This window comes from Oncorhynchus keta, chromosome 26, assembly GCF_023373465.1.
Source record: "Oncorhynchus keta strain PuntledgeMale-10-30-2019 chromosome 26, Oket_V2, whole genome shotgun sequence".
Taxonomy (NCBI): domain Eukaryota; kingdom Metazoa; phylum Chordata; class Actinopteri; order Salmoniformes; family Salmonidae; genus Oncorhynchus; species Oncorhynchus keta.
Window position 1 is genome coordinate 28,818,226 of NC_068446.1, and position 21,684 is coordinate 28,839,909.

Here is a 21,684-nt window from a genome sequence, read left to right on the forward strand (position 1 = left end):
GATGTGGTGGGAAGTTTTTTTTCCCCTCTGCGACACAGCACATCGTACGTAAAGGCTGAGAAAATCACTTGGATTTCACTTCCATGGCTATATTAGCAACACTAACACATCATATACCGTGTCTTTTTAGATGTGTGTATTGTTCGATACTACTGCACCATTGGAGCCAGGAACACAAGTATTTCACTACACCCGCAATACATCTGCTAAATATGTGTATGTGACCAATAACATTTGATTTGATGGAAATGCCCAGAAGACCATATTGTGATGTTGTCGAGTAACCATGTGCATGTACTGAGCAGAGGAGATAGAGGGGAGCGCCTGAATGGAGAGCAAGAAGCGTTTTGATTAATCATGATTGACTCATTCAGAGCCATCGCTGCTTCCCCCATCACTCCCTCGCTCCTGCTCTCCTTGATGGCTTGATTATGGAGACGCTCTCTCTTCATCTCCTCCTTTCTCTCCTCTCTTGCCTCTCTCCACTCTCTCTCATCCCTATCTCTCTCTGTCATCCCTCTCTCTCCAAGGCGATATATGCTGTGCTGGTTTATTCATGTGTCCCAGGGAACGGAAGCTGTCAATCTCTGTCTGCTTCTCATCCAACCCCCTCCATCCCTCCGTCTATCTCTCCTCCTGTCATTCCCTCACTGCCTCCCTCTGTCACTTTCCCTCTGTCACTCTCCCTCTCTTTTGTTCTGTCTCTTACATCTGTGGCGGCCTTTTTTTTCTGCAAAGGCCTATTTATCTTAATCTTCATTTATTTCTCATGTCTTTCTTTTACACACACACACACACACACACACACACACACACACACACACACACACACACACACACACACACACACACACACACACACACACACACACACACACACAGTCCCAATTCAACCCTTGTTTCCTCCCTGTCAATCTCTTATTTTTTTCTCATCTGTTTTCTCTCTGTGTCTGTCTTCGTCTTCAGTCTCTGTGTGAGTGGAGTGTATAGTATGGCTCATCCCAGCTGGAGAAGTCCATGTTGACACGACCCAGCTGGAGGAGTCCATGTTGACACGACCCAGCTGGAGGAGTCCATGTTGACACGACCCGGCTGGAGGAGTCCATGTTGACACGACCCAGCTGGAGGAGTCCATGTTGACACGACCCAGCTGGAGGAGTCCAAAATAAAATAATTAGCTGGAGGAGTCCATGTTGACACGACCCGGCTGGAGGAGTCCATGTTGACACGACCCGGCTGGAGGAGTCCATGTTGACACGACCCGGCTGGAGGAGTCCATGTTGACAATTCAGCACGTAACAACGAAATGTGGAATAAGTCAAAGGGTATGAATGCTTCCTGAAGGCACTGTTTCCTCCTCTCACTGCCTCTCTATTCTGTGTGTGTGAGAGAGAGAGAGGGTGGAAAATGTGTCTCATCATTGGTCGGCTGTGGGATTTGCGGTAGCTGTTTTGGTGATCTAGTAACAGGAAACCTAACTGGAGAAATGAGGACTACTAAAAGTTTAATGGAGTCATGTGAAATACAAACAAACCCCCCCTTTTTTTCTTCACTGCCTATCCATTCTCTCCTTCACTGCCTATCCATTCTCTCCTTCACTGCCTATCCATTCTCTCCTTCACTGCCTATCCATTCTCTCCTTCACTGCCTATCCATTCTCTCCTTCACTGCCTATCCATTCTCTCCTTCACTGCCTATCCATTCTCTCCTTCACTGCCTATCCATTCTCTCCTTCACTGCCTATCCATTCTCTCCTTCACTGCCTATCCATTCTCTCCTTCACTGCCTATCCATTCTCTCCTTCACTGCCTATCCATTCTCTCCTTCACTGCCTATCCATTCTCTCCTTCACTGCCTATCCATTCTCTCCTTCACTGCCTATCCATTCTCTCCTTCACTGCCTATCCATTCTCTCCTTCACTGCCTATCCATTCTCTCCTTCACTGCCTATCCATTCTCTCCTTCACTGCCTATCCATTCTCTCCTTCACTGCCTATCCATTCTCTCCTTCACTGCCTATCCATTCTCTCCTTCACTGCCTATCCATTCTCTCCTTCACTGCCTATCCATTCTCTCCTTCACTGCCTATCCATTCTCTCCTTCACTGCCTATCCATTCTCTCCTTCACTGCCTATCCATTCTCTCCTTCACTGCCTATCCATTCTCTCCTTCACTGCCTATCCATTCTCTCCTTCACTGCCTATCCATTCTCTCCTTCACTGCCTATCCATTCTCTCCTTCACTGCCTATCCATTCTCCCCTTCACTGCCTATCCATTCTCTCCTTCACTGCCTATCCATTCTCTCCTTCACTGCCTATCCATTCTCTCCTTCACTGCCTATCCATTCTCCCCTTCACTGCCTATCCATTCTCTCCTTCACTGCCTATCCATTCTCTCCTTCACTGCCTATCCATTCTCTCCTTCACTGCCTATCCATTCTCTCCTTCACTGCCTATCCATTCTCTCCTTCACTGCCTATCCATTCTCTACTTCACTGCCTATCCATTCTCTCCTTCACTGCCTATCCATTCTCTCCTTCACTGCCTATCCATTCTCTCCTTCACTGCCTATCCATTCTCTCCTTCACTGCCTATCCATTCTCTCCTTCACTGCCTATCCATTCTCTCCTTCACTGCCTATCCATTCTCTACTTCACTGCCTATCCATTCTCTCCTTCACTGCCTATCCATTCTCTCCTTCACTGCCTATCCATTCTCTCCTTCACTGCCTATCCATTCTCTACTTCACTGCCTATCCATTTTCTCCTTCACTGCCTATCCATTCTCTCCTTCACTGCCTATCCATTCTCTCCTTCACTGCCTATCCATTCTCTCCTTCACTGCCTATCCATTCTCTCCTTCACTGCCTATCCATTCTCTCCTTCACTGCCTATCCATTCTCTCCTTCACTGCCTATCCATTCTCTACTTCACTGCCTATCCATTCTCTCCTTCACTGCCTATCCATTCTCTCCTTCACTGCCTATCCATTCTCTACTTCACTGCCTATCCATTCTCTCCTTCACTGCCTATCCATTCTCTCCTTCACTGCCTATCCATTCTCTCCTTCACTGCCTATCCATTCTCTCCTTCACTGCCTATCCATTCTCTACTTCACTGCCTATCCATTCTCTCCTTCACTGCCTATCCATTCTCTCCTTCACTGTCCTTCCCGCTCTATCTCCCCCGTCTCTCATGTCCTCCTCTATAATTCCCTCTCACCTTCTATCTGTTCTCTTTAACTCTGTTCTTGCTCAACATCTTCCTCTCTCATTTCCCTGTCTCACCCTACCTCCCAATCTATCCTGACACTCCTCCACCCTCTATCGTTCTCTCTTCCCCTCTCTCTCTATGAATCATCCTCCCCCTCTCTCCAGTGCTAGTGAGAGAAAGAGTGAATGAGAGGAGAGGCAGTACTTTTGGTGTTCAGTGTAAAGCCCTCCCCAGTGTGGGAGTGAGCTGTTACCCAGCTGTCTGTGGGGCTTCCTGCCTGTCACTTCCCATCCCAGTGACACCACAGCTACAACATACAGAGCTGGCTAGAGTTCCACCTGGCCCCATCCTTACACACACACCCCTCCTCTCCACCACCTACTCTCTGGCTCTCATAGACACCCACACACATATAGTCATGCGCAGTCACACACACACACAACCTTGGCGCAAAACACACACACTTACTCACATTCACAAACACACACACCACCTACACTGTGTTGTAGACTCCCCCTTGCTCAAAGCCAAATTCATTCAGTGTGCACTCCTCCTAGCTCTATTAGCAGCGTGCCTCCTCACCCCCAACTCTCTGACTGGCTGGCTGGCAGTCCTCCTCCCTCCCTCCTCACCCCCAACTCTCTCGCTGGCTGGCTAGCAGTCCTCTCTTCCTCCCTCCCTCCTCACCCCACCTCTCTGACTGGCTGGCTGACTAGCAGTCATCTATCCCTCCCTCCTCACCCCACCTCTCTGACTGGCTGGCTGGCAGTCCTCCTCCCTCTCTCCTCACCCCCAACTCTCTGGCTGGCTGGCTAGCAGTCATCTCTTCCTCCCTCTCTCCTCACCCCCAACTCTCTGGCTGGCTAGCAGTCCTCTCTTCCTCCCTCCCTCCTCACCGCTACCTCTGACTGCCTGGCTGGCAGTCCTCCACCCTCCCTCCCTTCTCACCCCTACCTCTCTGACTGACTGGCTGGCTGGCAGTCCCCCTCTCTACGTCCCTGCCTCACCCCCACCTCTCTGGCTGACTGGCCGTCCTCCTCCCTCCCTCCCCCTCCCTCCTCACCCCACCTCTCTGACTGGCTTGCTGACTAGCAGTCCTCTATCCCTCCCTCCTCACCCCACCTCTCTGACTGGCTGGCTGGCAGTCCTCCTCCCTCTCTCCTCACCCCCAACTCTCTGGCTGGCTGGCTAGCAGTCCTCTCTTCCTCCCTCTCTCCTCACCGCTACCTCTGACTGCCTGGCTGGCAGTCCTCCACCCTCCCTCCCTTCTCACCCCTACCTCTCTGACTGACTGGCTGGCTGGCAGTCCCCCTCTCTACGTCCATGCCTCACCCCCACCTCTCTGGCTGACTGGCCGTCCTCCTCCCTCCCTCCCTCCCCCTCCCTTCTCACCCCTACCTCTCTGACTGGCTGGCTGGCAGTCCTCCTCTCTTCCTCCCTGCCTCACCCCCACCTCTCTGGCTGGCTGGCAGTCCTCCTCTCTTCCTCCCTCCCTCCCTCCCTCCCTCCCTCCCTCCCTCCCTCCCTCCCTCCCTCCCTCTGACTCTCATGTCAACTGGGGCTGGGTATAGGGTTAGGCTGGAGCTGGAATCTGGATTCTTGGGAGGTGTGCGTTTGTGTGACTGCATATGACTGTGTGTGTTTGTTACTTTGTGCGTGTGTCTGTGTTGATCAGTGAGGCTGGCTGTGGTGTGGTGTGGCCCGGTAGGCTCAGGGGTCTCAGCCCAGCTGTGTGACTAAGGCTGCTGTTTCTGGAAAGCCCTTTCATCCTGATCCTCATCTCTTATTCATCCCTTTACAACCTCCATCCATCACGACTCTGAAGTAGGAAAGCACCTCCAGCTACATGTACAATAGTGCCTTTCTACACTATATCTTTCTGTCACACGGTCTCTCCTCTTATTAACTCCTTTCTTTTTGCTGATGTTCCCTTGTCCCAGACAGTAAGCAACAGTGTGAGTGTCAATGACATGATGATGATAATGATGATAGGGTTATGATAAGGTTATTACTGTTGTAAACACAGACAAGCTACAGTAACATCTTCTCCAGTTGGATCCCCCTCTTTCAGTCAGTCAGTCAATCAGCCCTGTGGGTCTTAGCACTGTATGACGGTACTGTTGACCCAGTTTGCCCTCCCTCTCCAGTCTCCACTCCCAGAGGGCCGTGCTCTGGTGCTGGCCTGCCTCTAAGCTGTGGTCTTTGGGCGAGTGGCGTGTGGTTGTGGTGTGGTCATACTGTGGTCTCGTTGCACTGCCAGTGTGGTTCTTCCTGCTCTCTCAGACTGGGGCCTGTGACTTTCTGTCTGCTGACTTGCGTTTCCCAATGAAACCCTCTGTGGTTCTGCTAGGGTGTGATTAGAAAGCCAGTGTACATAATGTACATGCACACACACACACACACACACACACACACACACACACACACACACACACACACACACACACACACACACACACACACACACACACACACACACACACACACACACACACACACGCATTCTCTCACTCTTTTTGAGGGCTCCTGAGTGGCGGAGCAGTCTAAGACACTGCCTCTCAGTGCAAGAGGCATCACTATAGTACCTGGTTCAAATCCAGGCTGTTTCACATCTGACTGTGATTGGGAGTCCCATATGGTGGCGCACAATTTGGCCCAGCGTCGTCGGGGTTTGGCCAGAGTAGGCCGTCATTGTAAATAAGAATTTGTACTTAACTGACTTGCCTAATTAAATAAAGGTTCAAATAAAAAATGTAAATGTACACGCTACCTTCTCTGGATCTCTCATAGCTCTCTTTCCTACTGTCGATCAGCTCATTATTACACTATGAGTGCTAGTGTGCTTCACATCCTGAATAATCTGGCTCGCCTGTAAGTCATAATGATCTGGGAGAAAATGATACATGTCATAAATGATCTTACGCTTTTCACCCAAAGACAAATTTGAACTGCATGTTAATTGGACTATCTCCTTCAGAGGAGGGAACAATTTCATCCAAGAAGGACTGAAAACTATGGCCATGTTCCAAAACTGTAAAATGCCTCCATCCTCACTCTTATGAGATATTTGCTGATTAGTATGTGATTGGATTAAAGGTCAGCTCTCTATTCCAGGTTACATGAAGGTGAAGACAGGTAAGGATAGAAGCACACACTACAGCACCAGTCTATCCACAGTGTGATCCACAGAGTGAAGCAGCAGCAGTAGCCAGTGTCTAATGAGTACAGGTAGTGTATAATGTCCTGTCACGGCTGCATGTGTAGAAGCCATTAGAGGCTCTATGGGAGATTTGTGAGACAGGCGGCCAGGGGGTCAGATGCTGCACAGAGACGCCCCACTGTGAGGTCAGAGACAGGGCAGAGGAAGGGGAGGGGGGAGGGGGAGAGAGAAGAGTGACAGAGGTGTAGAGAGAGTGAGGTATAGGGAGGGAAGAAGAGTGTGTTGTGGAGAAATGGGAGAGAGGGGGATCTGAGGGTCACAGAGAGGTGAGAGGTACAGCTGGGAGGCAATTGGAAATAGACAGAAGAAGGGGAAGGGGTTGGCATGATTTTATTTAATTTGGTTCAGTTATATTTGTATAGTTGTCTCTGCAGAGGACTCAACAAAGCCACAACATCCCACTGAAAGTACTGTATGTCTACAGCGACAGCGATGATACCTCATTGACATGAAGTATTGGGACAGATTCAGGGTAGTATTAGTCTAATTTGGGGGGGGGTGTCCTGCATATGGTGTGTGTATCCATTTATGCATCTGTGTGTGTGGGCTTTGGGGTCTGGTGATATGATGATAGTGGTCACTAATGTGACAAGGGGTGTCATTCTGCAGTCATGGAGTGTGTGTGTGTGTGTGTGTGTGTGTGTGTGTGTGTGTGTGTGTGTGTGTGTGTGTGTGTGTGTGTGTGTGTGTGTGTGTGTACGATCGTGTTTATGCAGTGTGTGTGTGAGAGTATCAGTGTGTGTGAGATTGTCAGTGGTGTCTAGTGGTGAGTCAATGGCTGCTGACAGCTGTGGAACATGCAGTCACAGTGCTCCAGTCCTGAGGGAATCCCTGACTGGTCCAACCTACAGAGCCTCACCAGACAATGCCGCTGCTGCCCGCTCAATCACTCTGACATTTACTCTCACAGGGAAACATCCACACTGAAGGGAACTCAATGCAAAATGGCAGCTCACATACTGTACACACTGATAAGAATTCAATACAAAACAGAAGCCCACTATACAGGTGTATTTTTACCATAACTGTATAATGTGGGGAAAGTGTCAAGTATCAGCACTACAGGAAAAGGAGGGCCGAACACGCCCCCATTCACATCTATGGGGCTGTAGTCAAGCGGGTTGAGAGTTTCAAATTCCTTGGTGTCCACAAACTATTATGGTCCAAATACACCAAGAAACTTGTGAAGAGGGCACGACAATGCCTTTTTCCCCCCAGGAGACTGAAAAGATTTGGCTTGGTTCACCAGATCCTCAGAAAGTTATGCAGCTGCACCATCGAGAGCATCCTGACCGGTGCATCACCGCCTGGTATGGCAACTGCTCGACATCCGGCCGTAAGGCGCTGTAGAGGGTAGTGCGCTCGGCCCAGTACGTCACTGGGGCCAAGCTTCCTGCCATCCAGGACCTATATACTGGGCAGTGTCAGAGGAAGGCCCAAAAAATTGTCAAAGACTCCAGTCACCCAAGTCATAGACTGTTCTCTCACTTCAGCCCTACTTTACATGTACAATTTCCCTTGACTAACCTGTACCCCCGCACATTGACTCGGTACTGATACCCCCTGTATATAGCCTCACTACTAACCTGTACCCCCGCACATTGACTCGGTACTGATACCCCCTGTATATAGCCTCACTACTAACCTGTACCCCCGCACATTGACTCGGTACTGATACCCCCTGTATATAGCCTCACTACTAACCTGTACCCCCGCACATTGACTCGGTACTGATACCTCCTGTATATAGCCTCACTACTAACCTGTACCCCCGCACATTGACTCGGTACTGATACCCCCTGTATATAGCCTCATTATTGTTATTTAATTGTGTAACTTTTTACTTTAATTTATTTAGATAATATTTTCTTAACTATATTTTCTTAAAACTGCATTGTTCGTTAAGGGGTTGTAAGTAAGCATTTCACAGAAAGCTCTACACCTGTATTCCACACATGTGACAAATACATTTGGATTTTATTTGATTTGAAAACGACATTTTCTCATAAGTGCTTTTCACCCAGAACCAAATTCTTCATTACACTTCACCCACTTCCCTCTTTGTGTGAGTGTGATCTTGATGTCCCTCCCATCCACCAGATGGTGTCATTAGGCCAAATGATGTAGATGTCTCTCTGGGTCCCTTTCTCAACACCCCCCTCCCCCATACCCCACCACCATCCATCCATCCATCCCACAATCATGTCTCTCTTTCCATATTTTTCACTTCCTTTGGTAATGTACTGTATCTCATTTCCGCCATTGTTCTTTGATGATATCGAGAACATGTTGGAATGGAATGTGGGAGAGGGGGATGTAACATCTGCATTTCTGTTTGGAATATGTTTTAAATGTGCATAATTGAGAGAGGGTCGGTTTTTGTATAAATTATTGTGGCTGTGTTTACGTGTGTTCTGTAAATGCATATTTCTATGTATATTTATCAGAAGAGGCTGGTGGGAGATTAAGATTAATATCACTTTATTGCTGAATTACCTACAAACTCCAATCCAAATTTTACTTCTGCTTTTAACAAACACACGCACATACACATTAATAAATATTTATGTATCTGCATCTGCGTGTATGTGTTCATCACAGCATGCCTGCCCATTTCCATGCATGTGAGAGTGTGTAGTAGTTACTCTAAGTTCAGGGAAGGGTTAATGTTGTCTGTAACAGGATGGATTCCCAAATGGAAGACTATTAGCTGCTGAACTTAATTGGCATGACATGACCCAGGCACCCAGCCAACCTGCCTGGACATTCCACAGCTGTGTGTGTGGAGAGAGGGATGGATAGGGAGAGAGAGGGAGAGGAAGACAGGTAAGGAGGGAGTGAGAGGGATAGGGAGAAACAAATGAAAGGGAGTGAGGGAGGGAAAGAGATGGGAGGGATATTAGTACCTCATCTGTTTATCAGCCCATCTATCTTTCCACTTCTACTTGCTTCCATTCTGTAAAACAATAAATATTTGAGGCCTATAATGTTTTGCATGTGAATAATAATACAAATAGCCGATTAAACAGCTTATCACATACGTGTGTGTTGTGTAGTCAGTTTCCATGACCAGGTAGCCTGTAGTGTTTTAACTGTTCTGTTTTAACATTTGGACTTGGCTGGGTACAACAAAGTAAGCCTTCCTCAATGCGGTTTTCTTTTGAACATAAAGCCCTGAAATGTCCTATTTGGTGTAATGCAGTTCCTCTTCACATGGATGATCACAGGTGGTAATGTTTAAGATGAGGGAGGACGATACTTTTTTTAAATGAGCTTTAATGGCCTTATTTCTATTACAGCATGTTGGATGACTGTCATTCATATTCCATTCACCCAGCTTAATGTAACTTTGAGAAGTTTAGGCTACTACACAATACTCCAGTTTCCCCTATACCCATCATGAGGTTGCTACAACCTAGCCTATGAATGAAAGTGATGCAACCGGTTAGGATGCTCTCGATGTTGCAGCTGTAGAACCTTTTGAGGATCTCAGGACCCATGCCAAATATTTTTAGTTTCATGAGGGGGAATAGGCTTTGTCGTGCCCTCTTCACGACTGTCTTGGTGTGTTTGAACCAATCTAGTTTGTTGGTGATGTGGACACCAAGGAATTTGAAGCTCTCAACCTGCTCCACTACAGCCCAGTCGATGAGAATGGGGACGTGCTCGGTGCTCCTTTTCCTGTAGTCCACAATCATTTCCTTAGTCTTGGTTACATTGAGGGATAGGTTGTTATTCTGGCACCACCCGGCCAGGTCTCTGACCTCCTCCCTATAGGCTGTCTCGTCGTTGTCGGTGATCAGGCCTACCACTGTTGTGTCGTCAGCAAACTTAATGATGGTGTTGGAGTCGTGCCTGGCCATGCAGTCGTGGGTGAACAGGGAGTACAGGAGGGGACTGAGCACCCACCCCTGGGGAGCTCCAGTGTTCAGGATCAGCGTGGCAGATGTGTTGCTACCTACCCTCACCACCTGGGGGCGGCCTGTCAGGAAGTCCAGGATCCAGTTGCAGAGGGAGGTGTTTAGTCCCAGTATCCTTAGCTTGGTGATGAGCTTTGGAGGGTACCATGGTGTTGAACGCTGAGCTGTAGTCAATGAACAGCATTCTCACATAGGTGTTCCTTTTGTCCAGGTGGGAAAGGGCAGTGTGGAGTGCAATAGAGATTGCATCATCTGTGGATCTGTTTGGGCGGTATGCAAATTGGAGTGGGTCTAGGGTTTCTGGGATAACAGGGACTATGGTGGTCTGCTTGAAGCATGTTGGTATTACAGACTCAATCAGAGACATGTTGAAAATGTCAGTGAAGACACCTGCCAGTTGGTCAGCACATGCCCGGAGCACACATCCTGGTAATCCGTCTGGCCCGTCTTGTGTATGTTGACCTGTTTAAAGGTCTTAATCACGTTGGCTACGGAGAGCGTGATCACACAGTCGTCCGGAACAGCTGATGCTCTCATGCATGCCTCAGTGCTGCTTGCCTCGAAGCGAGCATAGAAGTGATTTAGCTTGTCTGGTAGGCTCGCGTCACTGGGCAGCTCGAGGCTGTGCTTCCCTTTGTAATCTGTAATAGTTTGCAAGCCCTGCCAAATCCAATGAGCGTCGGAGCCGGTGTAGTATGATTCAGTCTTAGCCCTGTATTCACGCTTTGCCTGTTTAATGGTTCGTCGCAGGGCATAGCGGGATTTCTTGTAAGCTTCCGGATTAGAGTCCCGCACCTTGAAAGCGGCAGCTCTACCCTTTAGCTCAGTGTGAATGTTGCCTGTAATCCATGGCTTCTGGTTGGGGTATGTACTGTCATGACGTTGGCCTGGGGGGTAGGTTTATGACAGTCATAAACCTACCCCCCTTTCCTCTCTCTACCCTACTGATGTTACATTTGCAAAACCATTGGTTAACATAGAGATTCTGGGAACATCAGAAGGTGGGGGGAAATTAACTATATTCTGGTAATCCGACCAATGGAACATATGCGGTGGTACTTAATGAATATGATGTCAGTTCGGTTGTCATCTGAGACATTCTCATCAATGATAAGATGACAAACGCTACAGTGGAAAGTCTACACATCAGAGTTATCAGATTCACATGGAATTGTTGTTCAATTTAAATGTTTGAATATGAATTTATTTGTGATGGGATGAAATGTTATTTTAGCTTCTAAAATGTGAGATTTGGGTTTTCATAAGATAGGGCTCTGCTCAATCAGTGGCCCTCCCCTGTGAAGGGACATGGTCTATAAAACTTTTCAAACACGCCCTCCTCTCCCTTCCTATATAAGCCCTTGACGACAATGTAACCTCCTGTTCCGAGGACGTGAGGACGACGGTCCTATGTCAGAATGGTTCAGATAATAACTACAGAACGAAGCCAACATCAGCGTGAGCTTTGGTTGCGAATGGTATGAACTTTGAACTCTTATTCACTACAGAAGTGATACTTCCTAGCCGTTGAGTTAGCAACAGCAGATGCAAACGAGGGTTAGGAAGGAACAGACAGAGTATCACCTCTATCACCCAACGACGTTACTACAACGTATCCAATTGACAACCAGAGACATTCTTCAAAGGACTCGGTTGGGCAACATGGCCTTCCATCTACCACCAACCTACTGAAGCGCAGCTCAGAGTAAATATTTATTGCATTTTCCTTTTCCAAATGGGCGGTAATTTAGAATGCATAAGATTCTGTATTTATGATAGCACAGCTTCTTTCCTTTGTTCCTCAGTCTTCCTGCTCTTTCACTCAAACCCAGACCCTTTTCTTTAGTGTAACAAGCTGTCATATCTGTTCCGTCCGCTAGGGATGTTTTCCTTTATGACGTAATTTGTAATCAAGTTATGATTTAATTCTGTGTGATTAGTTAGGTATTTAGTAAATAAATAATTAAACCCAATTTTGTATTGCTGATTCAAATTGTTAGCCATGGTGCGTGCAGATAACCAAGAATTTACAACTTTCAGATGAAACTGAATTAAGATGACGATTAATATTGACTGGTATTGATTTAAAATATTCCTAGGTCTTTAAGAGTTTATTCGGAGGATAACAGCTCTATAAATATTATTTTGTGGTGCCCGACTCTCTAGTTAATTACATTTACATGATTAGCTCAATCAGGTGATATTAATTACAGAGAAATTATTTTATAGAATAGCATGTCATATCACTTAATCTGGCATAGCCAAAGACATGACAGTACGTACAGTCACTGTGGGGACGACATCCTCAGTGCACTTATTGATAAAGCCAGTGACTGATGTGGTGTATTCCTCAATGTCATCGGAAGAATCCCGGAACATGTTTGTCACGAGTCCAACCGAGGGTGTTTCCCCTTCCCGGGCGGGTGGAGCTTGGTGGTCGTCATCACCGGCCTATTAGCTGCCACTGATTGTTTTTCCTCCCCTTCCTTGTATGTTTAGTGGTAGCACCTTGCATATTTAACATGTTGATAGAGATTTGGTAGAACTGATTTAAGTTTCCCTGCATTAAAGTCTCTGGCCACTTGGAGCGCTGCCTCTGGGTGAGTGGTTTCCTGTTTGCTTATTTCCTTACACAGCTGACTGAGTGCGGTCTTAGTGCCAGCATCTGTCTGTGGTGGTAAATAAACAGCCACGAAAAGTACAGCTGAGAACTCTCTAGGCAAGTAGTGTGGCCTGCAGTTTATCACAATATACTCAAGAATCGTTTTTCAACAGAATCGGCGGAACAAATACACACCTGATCACACAAAAACACAGTTCACTTACATAGCAGCCACAAGCAAACAGCATGATCATTTTGCTCGTTGTATAACTCCTTCTAGCATCTACACGCTCCTCGTCCTCTCACCTTTTCCATTGGCTTGTGGATTTCAGCACACAACACATCAGATGTCTGCGACCAGGCGTAAAAACCTTTCCAAGTCAAACTTTCATATCATTACCGCTAACCACTACACACAGCCTACATCGTTGTCACCATATTAGCTAACATCATAGTCAACATAGCTACTAGAACTAATGTGTTAGTAAACCAGCTACAATCATGCAGTACACTGTAGTCAGCAAGCAGTTTAGCAGTTACACTGGCAAGCCCTGATGGAAGTAAATTCATAAAACTAAAAGCTTACCCTGACTTGGAATAGTTTCAGTGTTGGATAGCCGGATAGCTAACATAGCATCCTTTTCTGTTTGAGCCGGGTGTTTGAGTAGGCTAAACTAGCTTGCTGCAGCTAAGTGAAAGTGAAATAAATGCACAGAAATAAAGCTAGCTCTCACTCTCTGAGTCAACTACTCACCACATTTTAGTTTATGATTTCAGTACTAGATTAATTGTCTGATCCTTTGATTAGGAGGACAACATATCAGTTCATGCTGCAAGAGCTCTGGTGGGTTAGAGGACGTCCTCCCGAAGATGTCATAATTACTGTGTAAGTCTATGGAAGGGGTTGAGAACCATGAACCTCCTAGGATTTGTATTGAAATCAATGTACCCAGAGGAGGACAGAAAATAGGTGTCCTCTGGCTACACCATGACGCAACCCTACAGAGTGCTGTTGAGGCTACTGCAGACCTTCATTGCAAAACAGTTTGTTATAATCAATTATTTGGTGACATGAATATATTTAGTATAGTTTTATCTAAAAAGGATAACTTTAATGTTCCACTATTTTTATTTTTATGAAATTGACTGAGTAGGATGGTCCTCCCCTTCCTCCTCTGAGGAGCCTCCACTGGTTCAAACACAGACAGGCACTCCTACTACTTTCTTGTTACGTGTGCATATTGTATTTATACACACGCACACACCAACCCACATACACACACCAACATACACACACACACACACGTTTGTTTTTACCATACTTGTACGGACTAAACAATTGATTCCCATTCTAAATCATATTTCCCTTAACCCCTAACTTGACATCTTCGATATACATAAATAAATGTTTTTAAATATAGAGATGCGTTCCGAACGGACCGGAGGACAACCAGACCCGTTCTGTATAGACCTGGTCAAATCCAGACCCGTTCCGATCAGAGTGAGGGAAGAAGCAGAAGCAGAAAAGTACTTTTTTAAGCTACTTTATTAACCGGAGCTGATAAAGCATGAGAGAGAGAGGTGCTGCTTTAGCAGCCGGGGGAGGGGCCGTACTGTGAGTGAGTGACAGGAGCAGAGAGGAGGGAGAGATGAGAGACAGCAACCAACCAAGCCGACTCACACTATAGTAGACTAATAGCTGCCATAGCTAGGTTATTTATCATCAAATTTGATTACGTAGTACTTGTCTTGACTGCATCAAACCAGGTGAAACTAGTTAAGCTGGATAATGTTAGATAGCTAGGCTAATTGAGGCTGCAGTGCATGCGCTTTGTCATCCTACAGTTACAAATATCAACAACTCCAGAATATTAAGTAGCAGCCTACCTATTGGCTCTTGGTCGTTGTAGCTTATTCTTCTCCTTTAACTTTTAATTCCGTCATTTTAATTCCATCTTCCATTGATTAGATATCTCCTAACCTTTTGCCACACGGAGGCTCTGGACTGTAGCCATTGCTGCTTTGATGACTTCTGATTGGCCAACAACAAGCAATACGCGCCAAGCTCCACTCGTGAAATGCAAGAGAATTATAAAATGTCTCTCTACTGCAGCAGTCGTTCTGATCTTTATGGGCCCTTCCAGACAAGTCAGTTAAGATTATACTTACCTGAGACCCCTGACAATCATGTCAGATCCAACTCAGAACCGTGATGTTATTTCAAATTCTGGATCCGGACCCGCATGGGTCCCGGATTGGGTTTTCAGGGAAAGGTGGATCCATAAAGACATCTAACCCTAAACCTTAACCAAACCCTAACCTTAACTCCAAACCCTTAACCAAGCTTTATTCTGGTTATTGTAAAACGGGATATGATGTTTATTTGCGTCACCTCAAAAACAGAATACTTGAGTATTCAGAATAATAACTGGATATTGGAGTGCATGTAAATGTGGTCAGTGTTGTCCACACTTTCCCGTAGCACAGTTGTTTTGGGCCAGTTAAACAACAGAGCTCCCCAAGGATTTTCCAAACATGGCATCATGATTTTTTCAACATTGACATCCACTGTCTGCCCCTCAGCCAGCAGGCACACGCTCTCGCTCTCTCAATTCAATTCAAGGGGCTTTATTGGCATGGGAAGCATATGTTTACATTGCCAAAACAAGTGAAATGGATAAACAAAAGTGAAATAAGCAATAAAAAGGTGACAGTAAATATTACACTCACACAAGTTCCAAAATGAATAAAGACATTTCAAATGTCATATTATGTACAGTGGGGCAAAAAAGTATTTAGTCAGCCACCAATTGTGCAAGTTCTCCCACTTAAAAAGATGAGAGAGGCCTGTAATTTTCATCATAGGTACACTTCAACTATGACAGACAAAATTAGAAAAAAAATACAGAAAATCACATTTGGTTATCAGTCCTTGGATCCAAATATTTGGGAATGTACCATCAACACCACAGGCCTTTTTGGGTTGGAGGGTTTGAATTTAGTCCTATAGTTCATTAAATGTAATTGGAGAACACAGTGGCTCTGGTAGTCTTTAACAGACTATAAGATTTGTAATTTATCATGTATATCTTTTTGCTGTTTGTTCCTTGTTATAGAGCCAAAAAGATTGGAGAAGTGGCTTATCCACACATCTACAAGTTGAAGTCGGAAGTTTACATACACCTTAGCCAACTACATTTAAACTAACTTTTTCACAATTCCTGACATTTAATCCTAGTAAAAAGTCCCTGTCTTAGGTCAGTTAGAATCACCACTTTATTTTAAAAATGTGAAATGTCTGAATAATAATAGAGAGAAAGATTTGTTTTATATTTTATTTCTTTCATCACATTCCCAGTGGGTCAGAAGTTGACATACACTCAATTGGTATTTGGTAGCATTGCCTTTAAATGGTTTAACTTGGGTCAAACGTTTCGGGTAGCCTTCCACAAGCTTCCCACAATAAATTGGGTGAATTTTGGCCCATTCCTCCTGAGTCAGGTTTGTAGGCCTCCTTGCTCACACACGCTTTTTCAGTTCTGCCCACAAATTTCTATAGGATTGAGGTCAGGGTTTTGTGATGGCCACTCCAATACCTTGACTTTGTTGTCCTTAAGCCATTTTGCCACAACTTTGGAAGTATCTTTGGGGTCATTGTCCATTTGAAAGACCCATTTGTGACCAAGCTTTAACTTCCTAACTGATGTCTTAAGATGTTGCTTCAATATATCCAAATCATTTTACTTCCTCAGGATGCCATCTATTTTGTGAAGTGCACCAGTCCCTCCTGCAGCAAAGCACCCCCACAACATGATGCTGCCACACCCCCACAACATGATGCTGCCACACCCATTCTTCATGGTTGGGATGGTGTTCTTCGGCATGCAAGCCTCCCCCTTTTTCCTCCAAACATAATGATGGTCATTATGGCCAAACAGTTCTACTTTTGTTTCATCAGACCAGAGGACATTTCTTCAAAAAGTATGACATTTGTTCCCATGTGCAGTTGCAAACCGTAGTCTGGCATTTTTATGGCGGTTTTGGAGCAGTGGCTTCTTCCTTGCTGAGGGGCCTTTCAGGTTATGTCGATATAGGGCTCGTTTTACTGTGGATATAGATACTTTTGTACTTGTTTCCTCCAGCATCTTCACAAGGTCCTTTGCTGTTGTTTTGGGATAGATTTGCACTTTTCGCACCAAAATACGTTCATCTCTAGGAGACAGAACGTGTCTCCTTCCTTAGCGTTATGATGGCTGCGTGGTCCCATGGTGTTTATACTTGTCACGTCCTGACCTTAGTTCCTTTTTTATGTCTCTGTTTTAGTTTGGTCAGGGCGTGAATTGGGGTGGGCATTCTATGTTTTGTATTCTGTGTTTGGCCTGGCATGGTTCCCAATCAGAGGCAGCTGTCAATCGTTGTCTCTGATTGAGAACCATACTTAGGCAGCCTGTTTTCCCACTATGATTTGTGGGTAGTTATTTTCTGTTTAGTGTTTTTGATACACCTTACAGAACTGTTCATTTGTCGGTTTGTTGTTTTTGTTCAGTATTCATCTTTATTAAACTTATTATGAATACGTACCACGCTGCACTTTGGTCCTCTTCTCCTTCTCCCAATGACAACCGTTACAATACTTGTGTACTATTGTTTGTACAGATGAACGTGGAACCTTCAGGCGTTTGAAAATTGCTCCCAAGGATGAACCAGACTTTTATGTATTTGCAGTTGTCCACATATTCTAAGTCAGAACCATCCAGAGTAGTGATGCTGGAAGGGAGGGCAGGTGTGGGCAGCGATCGGTTGAAGAGCCAGCATTTAGTTTTGCTTGCATTTAAGAGCAGTTGGAGGCCACTGAAGGAGAGTTGTATGGCATTGAAGCTTGTCTGGAGGTTTGCTAACAAGGTTGTTGAGTCTGCCGATAAGAATTTGGTAAATGACAGAGTCGAAAGCCTTGGCCAGGTCGATGAATACGGCTGCACAGTATTGTCTCTTATCAATGCCGGATATGATATAGTTTAGGACCTTGAGCGTGGCTGAAGTGCACCCATGACCAGCTCTGAAACCAGATTACATAGCGGAGAAGGTACGGTGGGATTCAAAATGGTCGGTGATCTGTTTGTTAACTTGGTTTTCGAAGACCTTAGAAAGGCAGGGTAGGACAGATATAGGTCTGCAGCAGTTTGGGTCTAGAATGTCACCACCTTTGAAGAGGGGAAAGACCGCGGCAGCTTTCCAATCTTTGGGAATCTCAGCCGATGCGAAAGAGAGGTTGAACAGGCTAGTAATAGGGGTTGCATCAATTTCAGCAGATAACTTCAGAAAGAGAGGGTCCAGACTGTCCAGCCCGGCTGATTTGTAGCGGTCCAGATTTTGCAGCTCTTTCAGAACATCAGCTATCTGGATTTGGGTGAAGGAGAAATGGGGAGGTTTGGGCGAGTTGCTGTGGGGCGTGCAGGGATGTTGACCGGGGTAGGGGTAGCCAGGTGGAAGGTATGGCCAGCCGTAGATAAATGCTTATTGAAATTCTCAATTATAGTGGATTTATCGGTGATGACAGTGTTTCCTTGCCTCAGTGCAGTGGGCAGCTGGGAGGAGGTGCTCTTATTCTCCATGGATTTACAGTGTCCCAGAACGTTTTTGAGTTTGTGCTACAGGATGCAAATTCTGTTTGAAAAAGCTAGCCTTAGCTTTCCTAACTGCCTGTGTATTTTGGTTCTTAACTTCCCTAAAAAGTTGCATATTACAGGGGCTATTAAATGCTAATGCAGTACGCCATAGGACGTTTTTGTGCTGGTCAAGGGCAGTCAGGTCTGGAGTGAACCAAGGGCTATATCTGTTCCAGGTTCTACATTTTTTAATATGGGGCATGCTTATTTAAGATGGTGAGGAAAGCACTTTTAAAGAATAACCATGCATCCTCTACTGACGGGATGAGGTCAAAATCCTTCCAGGATACACGGGCCAGGTCTATTAGAAAGGCCTGCTCGCTGAAGTGTTTTAGGGAGTGTTTGACAGTGATGAGGGGTGGTCGTTTGACCGCAGGCCCATTACGGGTGCAGGCAATGTGGCAGTGATCGTTGTGATCATGGTTGAAGACAGCAGAGGTGTATTTGGAGAGCAATTTGGTTAGGATGATATCTATGAGGGTGCCCGTGTTTATGGATTTGGGGTTGTACCTGGTAGGTTCATTGATCATTTGTGTGAGATTAAGGGCATCAAGCTTAGGTTGTAGGATGGCTGTGGTGTTAAGCAGGTCCCAGTTTAGGTCACCTAGCAGCACGAGCTCTGAAGATAGATGGGGGGCAATCAATTCACATATGGTGTCCAGGGCACAGGTAGGGGCAGAGGGTGGTCTATAGCAAGCAGCAACGGTGAGAGACTTGTTTCTGGAAAGGTGGATTTTTAAAAGTAGAAGCTCAAATTGTTTTGGTACATACCTGGATAGTAAGACAGAACTCTGCAGGCTGTCTCTGCATTAGATTGCAACTCCTCCCCCTTTGGCAGTTCTATCTTGTCGGAAAATGTTATAGTTAGGGATGAAAATGTCAGAATCTTTGGTGGTATTCCTAAACCAGGCTTCAGACATGGCTAGGACATCCAGGTTGGCAGAGTGTGCTAAAGCAGTGAATAAAACAAACTTAGGGAGGAGGCTTCTAATGTTAACATGCATGAAACCAAGGCTTTTACGGTTACAGAAGTCAACAAATGAGAGCGCCTGGGGAATGGGAGTGGAGCTAGGCACTGCAGGGCCTGGATTAACCTCTACATCACCAGAGGAACAGAGGAGTAGTAGGATAAGGGTACGGCTAAAGGCTATAAGAACTGGTCGTCTAGTACGTTCGGAACAGAGAGTAAAAGGAGTAGGTTTCTGGGCGCGATAGAATAGATTCAAGGAATAATGTACAGACAAAGGTATGGTAGGATGTGAATACAGTGGAGGTAAACCTAGGCACTGAGTGATGATGAGAGAGATATTGTCTCTAGAACATCAATTAAACCAGGTGATGTCACCGCATGTGTGGGACGTGGAACTAAAGGGTTAGCTAAGACATATTGAGCAGGACTAGAGGCTCTACAGTGAAATAAGACAATAATCACGAACCGGAACAGCAAAGAACAAGGCATATTGACATTAGGGAGAGGCATGCGTAGCCGAGTGATCATAGGAGCCCAGTGACTAGTTAGGCTGGCTGGAGACATGGCGATTCAGACAGCTGGCTAGCCGGGGCAAGCAAGCTAGCAGAAGGGCCTTAGAGGAACGTTGTGACGTAAGAAGTCTGTTATAGCCTCCTCGTACGGAGCCTCCTCGTGCTGTTACGTCAGTTGTGAAGTCATGATGGATTAGTAGGGTTCAGTGTAGTAAAGGGTTCCAGTCCAATTAGCAAAATAGGTATAGTGGCCCTAGAAATTGGCTGATGGATCTCTTCAGCTAACAGTCCAATATGCTCTAGACAGCTAGCGGGCCGTGGCTAGCAGACGGGCCAACCTAACTGTATGTAACTTTCCAACTTCAACTGTAAATAACGTACACTTATTTTTTTATACATTTTCAAAAATTAGAACCTTTTTTGCTTTGCCATTATAAGGTATTGTGTGTAGATTGATGAGGAACATTTTTTAATCAATCAATTTTAGAATAAGGCTGTAAAGTAACAAAATCTGGAAACAGGGATGCACTGTACATGGTCATAGTAGATGTTATTTATTTGTTCCAAATATATGCACTTGACCATTGGGTTTTGTCACTGTGTGACATGCACACTGCGTGTTTGTGCATGCATGATATGTGTATGCATGCACGTTTGTGTGTGTGTGTGTTTTGGATGTGGTGTGTATTTTGTCTTATGCATAACTTACATTGTCCTCCCTCGACACTACCATACACTCCAGCCTTCCACAGAGTCAGGCATTGAAAAAGCTGTTTTGCACTGCAGCCTGCCTGAATCCCAATTAGTCACACAATTGGTTTTAGCCAAGCAGCGTGATCAGAGCGTGACGGTGCCAGCTTGTGCGTGCGTGTGTGTGCGCATAGTACGTATGTACAGTACATAGCCCAAAGGAAAGTACTGCAGCACTCCACTCACAGGCAGCACCAAGGATGTGCTGGCTGGCTTCATAGGGACACTGACTCACACAGATAAACAGGAGATATACAGTGGAGGTACTGTACATATTTATATTCTTATATACGCCTACACATACAGTATATACAACAACATTATACACACGTCATACACACCATATTGTACAAAATAGTGTTTTATTGTTACATGCACCAGATAGGTGCAGTGAAATGTGTTGTTTTTACAGGGTCAGCAATTGTAGTACACCACCCCTGGAGCAAATTATGTTTAAGTGCCTTGCTCAAGGGCACATAGACAGATTTTTCACCGGCTCTGGTATTTCGAACCAGCGACCTTTCATTTACTGGCCCAACGCTCCTACCGCTAGGCTACCAGCTACCTTTATACCTGTATGTGTGATATATTACACAGTCCTACACATAGAGGAAAGATGGAGCACCGAACAAAGATAGCATCATATAAACAATATGTCAATAGTAACATGCAAACCCACAACCTCACAAACTGTATGCAGGCTCACACAAAACGCCACCAGGCATGTATGTTTATAGAACCCAGAGAGAGAGAGACACACACACACACACACACATACAAATATGAGTAGCTGCCAACACAAATCCATGTGTGTGAGCGGGAGGCGGTAGTG